This window comes from Syngnathus typhle, unplaced genomic scaffold (genome assembly GCF_033458585.1).
Source record: "Syngnathus typhle isolate RoL2023-S1 ecotype Sweden unplaced genomic scaffold, RoL_Styp_1.0 HiC_scaffold_438, whole genome shotgun sequence".
NCBI lineage: Eukaryota > Metazoa > Chordata > Actinopteri > Syngnathiformes > Syngnathidae > Syngnathus > Syngnathus typhle.
The window spans coordinates 6,275-13,932 of record NW_026872340.1 but is presented as its reverse complement, the minus strand read 5'-3'; the positions used below and the strand labels follow the sequence as shown (position 1 = coordinate 13,932).

The following is a 7,658-nucleotide window of genomic DNA, read 5'->3' as shown; positions in this document are numbered from 1 at the left end:
ACCGTGATCAAGGATGCATACCACTCTGCGGCTCGTGCAGCTTTAGGAGTCTCGGACCACTGTCTAGTTCATCTGATCCCGGCCTACAGGCAGAAACTAAAAACTTCTAAGCCTGTGGTGAGGACTGTGAGGAAGTGGACAGTGGAGTCAAGGCAGGACCTCCAAGCCTGCTTTGACTGCACCGATTGGGGAGCTTTCGAAGCTGCAACTGCAGACTTGCATGAACTCACTGACACTGTCACATCAGTTTTTGTGAGGGTTAGGGTTAGGGTTAGGGAGGCTGCGCAAAGTCAAGGAGGAGGCCTACAGGAGCGGCGACCGCGAGCTGTTCAGGCAGACCAGAAACACACTGAACCGAGAGGTCAGGAAAGCCAGGAGGTGCTACGGGGAGAACCTGAAGAGACACCTCTCTGCCAATCCTGATCCCTCAACGGTGTGGAAAGGTCTGCAGAGCATCACGGGCTACAAGAAACGAACCCCCCGTCCTGTAGAGAGCCCAAGGCTTGCTAACCAGCTAAACAAGTTCTACTCCAGGTCCGCGAGGAGGAAGTGCGCCAGCTGTTCCGGAGACAAAAGACCAGGAAGGCACCGGGCCCAGACGGCATGTCGCTACCTGGAATGGACTACACGTGATTCATCCAAGAAAACAAGACCCACGAAAGCATTAACAACAACTGCTCTCCAGGAGGAAACTGGATGGGAGCTTTGGACATCACCGCTGTGTGCCAGGATGGGAGAGCCATTTCAAGGCGTAAGGGCTCTCCTACCAACAACTGGAGAGGTTTAGCAGTCCCACCGAAAAAAAGAAAGATAACTTCATATCTCTCTCCTTGTCCTGAATGGCTGCATATTGACACACAAGTGGGCTGGAAAAAAGTCAAGGTACCATTGTTGAAAAACGGGAACCATCAACAGCCTGTTAAACTTCGCACATCAAAAGTGTTTGTGCTCAATACTTGTGCATTTGATTCTGTCTTGCAATGCTTATGCTGTTCTTTCTGTGAAAGTTTTTCATTTGAAAAGACTGTTCTGAACTATGAATGTGGGAACCAATTCCTCCACCTGGTGAAAACCATCACAACACAGAGTGTGAACCCACAGGTATATTCACAGAGGGCAGAACTGCTGGGGGAAATATTCAAACCTGTCCTCCTGACCTCTGGTGCTCTCCAAATTGATGCACAATGCCACATCTCCACTGTAATTGAGAGCGCAATGAGGAATATCCCAAGTGTTTATTTGATAAAACAATGCTCCTCACAGTACTGCAGTTTAAGCCAACAAGTAACAAGGCAAGTTTCACTTGTTTGTCCAAACGTTGCTGTCCTGCAGACCTGTGGCATGGCTTCTCTTCAGACTGCTGCTGAAGAGGGACTCAGCCTTCCTGACTTTCTCTGCCTCAGGCCAATTGAAAATCCTTCCCAGTGTCCGTCTTCATTCAAAACTCTGGACAACAATACAGGCAAGGTTCTGTGTTCAGGTAATGTTACTCACAGCTACAATCTGGGAGAGTTTGTGTGGATTGACACTGACCTTGGTAGCAGTTGCAAGGAAGTTGCCTTGCTTGAATTTCCCTCCAGTCTGGAGCTAAAAGAGAAGACCTTTACTTTGAGAGCAGTCATTGGCTTTGAACCAGGACTGACCCAGGATTCTCTCGGGCATTATGTGGCATACTGCAGGAGGACTGCATATGCCTGGGAGATCTATAATGACCTGGGAAGTGGAGTGAAAGCAGCATCAGTAAATACTAAGATCTTCCCACATGCTGTGTTCTACACAGTGCAGTGATGCATTGTTTGAATTGTTGGAAAAAAATGTTGATAATGTTCCCTTTGACAAAGAAAGTTATTTTTTCACGTTTTCAAGTTTCTTTTTCTGGCTGTCATCAACTTCACATACATGTATTAATTGTTGCATTAATTAATGTTTTCGAGCAGACATAGACTCTTCAGGGTATTTAGGTTGCGGTGAACCTTTTGCATGTCAGATGTAATTGAAAAAAATGATCATATAGGCTTATTGAAAACAAGGAAATTAATCAATGAGCACGATACAAACATAATTACAGAAATATCCTCGTACTAAAAGCCATTCCCCGCAGTGAAAGTTTTCTGTAAGATAAAAAGAAAAGAAAAAAAGGCTTAGAACATATTTACCTTGTATTCGTCCTGCATGAGGAGCATTCCAGGAGCTTGAAATTCGCGACAAAATACAGTGACGTGGGGCTGGGTGAAGTCTTCGCTATGAATTAAATGTGTAATATCTGCAAAACCGCAGCAGCCGGCACAATCGGTACCATTTTTGCAGCACAAACCAGCATAAACGAAACACAAACGAACGAACGGCACTATTTTGGGTCGTTTGGAAGTAAACAAGGGGGCGGGGCTACCAGACGTCATCGCTATAAAATAAATGTGTAATATCTCCGAAACGGAAGCAGCACAAACGAAAATTTTTGCTGCACAAACCTGCACAAACGAAGCACAAACGAACGGTACCATTTTGGGTCCATTTGGAGACAGGTGGGGGGCTGGGTGACGTCATCGCTATAAAATAAATGTCTAATATCTCCGAAAAGGAAGCAGCACAAACGAAAATCTTTGCTGCACAAACCAGCACTAACGAAGCACAAACGAACGGTACCATTTTGGGTCCATTCTGAGCAGATGGGGGGCTGGGTGAACTCTGGATGACCTATAAAAGAATCGTTCATAACTAAAAAACCATCGCAGCACAAACAAAAATGTTTGCTGCACAAACCTGCACAAACGAAGCACAAACGAACGGTACCATTTTGGGTCCATTTGGAGACAGGTGGGGGGCTGGGTGACGTCATCGCTATAAAATAAATGTTTAATATCTCCGAAACGGAAGCAGCAAAAACGAAAATTTTTGCTGCACAAACCTGCACAAACGAAGCACAAACGAACGGTACCATTTTGGGTCCATTTGGAGACAGTTCATAACTAAAAAACCATAGCAGCACAAACGAACATTTTTGCTGCACAAACCAGCACAAACAAAGCACAAACGAAACAGACTATTTTGCTTAAGTTTTGCGGCTGGTGGGGGGCCAAGTTCACGCAGGTCTTCGCCTTCACACAATAATAACTAGAATTTTGCAATTTCTGGAGAAATTGCGTGTGAAGGCGAAATGTATGAATAACTTTTTCGGGGAATGCTGCTGAAATGAGTTGAATTACTTGAGAAATGAAGAAAATGTGGAGAAATTGTGGTGAATTTCAAAATGGAAATGTTGGAATATTTGGTAAGTGGGAAGTTGTGGAATAAGTAGGCAAACGAACAGTTTGGGTTGGAATGGGTTGAATTAGTTGAAAAATGTAGAAATTAGAGTAGAAAAACGAACTTTTGGAGAATTTGGTTGAATTTCAAAATTGGAACTTTTGGTAAGTGGGAAGTTGCGGAATAGGTAGGCAAGTGATGAACAGTTGAAAGTTGGAATGGGTTGAATCGTCTGCAAAATGTAGAAATTAGAGTAGAAAAGGTAAATTGTAGAGAATTAGGTTGAAGTTCAAATTTGAAAATTTGGAATTTTTGGTAAGTGGAAAGTTGTGGAACGCGTCCATGCTGCTGAGTTAACTTCTGCAATCTACTTTGTGGTGCCACCGCACATGAGATGATCGCATTCCGTATTGTTTTCTATGTTCTTTGGACAGCGGGCCAAAGAACGCTACTGTAAATTCTATCTATCAATCTAGAATGGGAATACATGCGACATCTGAGCAACATTTTCAAAATAAAGCATAGTATTCCAGAATAATAAAATAAAGACAGCAGAAGTTACAAATATCGAAAAAGAAGACATAGGTAAAATACCATTACTCTAGATTAAAATAGATTAAAATCATATACTATACATTAATACCATTAACTACACATTGAAACAATATATTTGCGACTGTATTTGCTATAAACAAAATAATAAACTGGGTCACCTAAATCGGCGGATGACGTTGTCTCTCTCTCTCTCTCGCTCTCTCTCTCTCTCTCTCTCTCTCTCTCTCTCTTTCTCTTCCTCTTTCTCTTCCTCTCTTCTCTCTCTCTCTCTCTCTCTCTCTCTCTCTCTCTCTCTCTCTCTCTCTCTCTCTCTCTCTCTCTCTCTCTCTCTCTGAGCTCCTGTCACATTTCCTTCCTGCTTCCTCCATGTTGACATGTGAAGTGTCATAAGTAGAATCTTTTTTTTTTTACTTGGGACGACACATTATCAGTAGGGTAAAACTAACCTCTCTAATTTAGATTAAATTAATTCATCCATCCATTTTCTGAACCGCTTAGTCCCCACAGGGGTCATGGGAGTGCTACCCCTTCCATCATCGTCAGCAGGCGGGGGACACCCTGAACCAGTTACCAGCCGATCGCAGGGCACTCGGAGACAAACAACCATTCGCATTCGCACCTAGGGACAATTTGGTGTCTTTGATCGGCCTACCAACAGGGCTCGAAGCTTATTTTTTGCCCAAGTTGCCCTCGGGCAAGTTGGAGAAGATTTTACTTGCCCGAAACAAAATTTTACTTGCCCGAATTTTTTTGGAGTGGATTTTTACTTGCCCGACACATTTTTGCAATAAAAAAGACAACACTATAAGTTTTGCCTTCATATGCCTTCGTATCCGCCAACCGGAAACAAGCTCTGCTGGTGCGCAGGCGCAGAAGAGCCAGGGACGGGTAATGGAGCATGCATTTAATTACGAAGCGCTTTGCCGTTATCAATGTATTGCAGACTTACACGAGAAACTAACCGCTCCCTAGAAAACAAAATGTCGGACCAGAACCGGCAGAAGTTGCGAGAAATTATGCACAAAATCGTCTTTTTACAGCTTGAAAACATGGTATTATGGCAGGGCAAGTGAGGAAAAATTCTACTTGCCCGTCTGCCATCGCTACTTGCCCCGGGCAATCGGGCAATCGTTAGTTTCGAGCCCTGTACCAAGCATGTTTTTGGGATGTAGGAGGAAACCGGAGTACCCGGAGAAAACCCACGCAGGCCCGGGGAGACATGCAAAGTCCACACAGGGAGGGCCGGAGGTGGAATCGAACCCACACCATCCTGACTGTGAGGCGGATGTGCTACCCAGTGCGCCACCAAGCCGCCCTGAATTAATTTAGTTTAATAAAACAAATAAACAATGACTATTGTGTGCATTTAACTTTAAACTTTAATAATACAACATTTTAAACAAAACAACAAACAATAGAACAAAAAAAAAATTACCACAAAAAACCCTCAGGGGTAAGAATAGGGCCTTCGGGGAATCTTTCCTTCCACGTTATCAGCGGAACCTTTTTGATGGCATTGGTAGCGTCGACGAGCTCCACGTGTTCACCTTTTATTTTGTAGGCCATCACGTGAAACACCTCTCCTGCCAGTTCCTGCGTAAAGAAAATTCATGTCAATTTATTGTGTTTAAAACACCACGAGATGGATGGATGGATGGATGGATGGGCGGATAGATAGATAGATAGATAGATAGATCGATAGATAGATAGATAGATAGATAGATAGATAGATAGATAGATAGATAGATAGATAGATAGATAGATAGATAGATAGATAGATAGATAGATAGATAGATAGATAGATAGATAGATAGATAGATAGATAGATAGATAGATAGATAGATAGATAGATAGATAGATAGATAGATAGATAGATGGAAAACCTAAAACAATTTGATTAATTTCATGACCATAATCACAACCACAATGATTTTATACAGTCAAGGAAGCAAGTGAAATTGTATGTCTTCATGATAGAGCTGTATCTGAGACAAAATTTTATAAGGTTGGTGATCCAGATTTTGAGAAAACTCCTAAAGCGTGAATCTGACTTCAACCTTAGTGATGATGAGCCACTGATAGCAGGGCATCCCAAGTAAAAAACAGTATTGATTCAATTTAGAATACTTTTGTTTATACACATGGGAAAAACTGCTTGCTTTAGGTACCTTTATCTCAGTATTTTCCGTGGAGTGGAGCTCCAGGCCACCGGAACATGATGTTTTCAGGTGGGATAGAGACACCCGCTGTCCAACTGCCAGATTAAAAATGTTGGTCTCTCGCCACCTGACCACCTTTATTTGCATTTGATCCTATAATGAAAATATCAAATTAGTACTAGCTGTAGAAATGTAGATCTAGGCCACAATTACTAAGGCAATAAAGCTAGAGAAATACTCAAGAAACTGGTGTCAAATTTCTGTCCTACAAAACCAGTGTCTTGCAGGTTTAGACGTCTCCCTCCTCTAATATACATGATCGTCAGCAAACTCTCACGGGTGATATTAGAGTGAGCTATCAAAAGCTTGGAAGGGATCAGGCCTTGATGCCCTAAGGCACCTTACTCAGGTGAAATGTGAGTGTGTGTGTGATGTATCTATATTTAGATACGCACATGCACACATACGCACACACATGAATGCACACGCACGCACACACACACACACACACACACACACACACACAGATAGTGTGACAGAGAGAGAGAGAGAACAATCAGTTTACTTTTTTTAAATAAATGATGCCTAAGGGGACCATCGACCCACGCGACATCACCATCCTCATGGGGCGGATCTAAAAAAGAAAGACAGATTAAACATCACTACTTCATGAAAGAGAGGGAGCGGAAAGAGAGAGATTGATCTTACAGCAGAGACAATGCCGTCTGTCGTGAAAAGGACACCCTCCTCATGGCGGATGTCCTTCAACTCTCTGGCAATGCTTGGAGGGTACAGCAGAGCTGTGCCCCTCACCTCCAAATCTGGTGTCACCTCGATCGCCCCAGCCACATAAATAGCAGTGTTGTGCCGGGAGAAGAGGACCCCTTTTTCTTTTCCCCGGCCAAAATTAATAAATCGGAACGTCCCTCCAACGGAGACATCGGTGGCTAAATTTTGAAATAGAATAAATTTGCACAAATGGTGCCCATCACAGAGGGCCACCACTGTATTACAGTAGGAGGCCCCAGCCGCCACCGTGCCATCCTCTTTCAGGGCCCATTGTGAGTATTTTGTCGTGGTTTTTAGGGCCACCACTTTGGCCGTGACCGCTGCTGGCAGTTGGTGGAGCGTCCACAGGTTTTCCATTCTGAAAAAAAAAAAGAAAATAATAACTGATCATCAGAGACATAGTTACTACAGCACTTATATAGGGTTTAATTAGTCTACATGATGACAGAAATTGGTTATAAAATAGCAGCCCTACCTTTTTAGAAGGACTATGGTTAACGTCCTAAATGGCTATTGTTTAATGTTTTTTTGTTGGTTTTATCTATCTATGTATCTATGTATCTATGTATCTATGTATCTATCTATGTATCTATGTATCTATCTATCTATCTATCTATCTATCTATCTATCTATCTATCTATCTATCTATCTATCTATCTATCTATCTATCTATCTATCTATCTATCTATCTATCTATCTATCTATCTATCTATCTATCTATCATATATCTGTTTATTTATTTATTTATTTATTTATTTATTTATTTATTTATTTATTTATTTATTTATTTATTATTTCCAATGAACTACTTCCAGTTTTGTGTATTTTGGAAGATGTTAAGAGTTGACTCCTTTGATCTACAATTTCATCCCCTACATAATTTTGGAAACTCATATGTTGGCACTTGATTTT

At 42.1% G+C, this 7,658-nt stretch overlaps 1 long non-coding RNA gene across 2 annotated transcripts; it reads right to left on the bottom strand.

The window, feature by feature from the left end:
• Window positions 1–779: 779 nt before the first annotated feature.
• On the bottom strand, window positions 780–2,204 carry LOC133149709 (uncharacterized). 2 transcript variants are annotated; one of them, XR_009713602.1, is made up of 4 exons: window positions 2,157–2,204; window positions 1,534–1,713; window positions 1,335–1,446; window positions 780–1,198 (listed from the first exon to the last, which is right to left on the bottom strand). It is a non-coding gene; the product is annotated as an uncharacterized LOC133149709 (long non-coding RNA). The 2 variants fall into 2 exon arrangements; XR_009713601.1 differs by lacking the exon at window positions 2,157–2,204 and having other exon boundaries at window positions 1,534–1,878.
• Window positions 2,205–7,658: the final 5,454 nt, after the last annotated feature.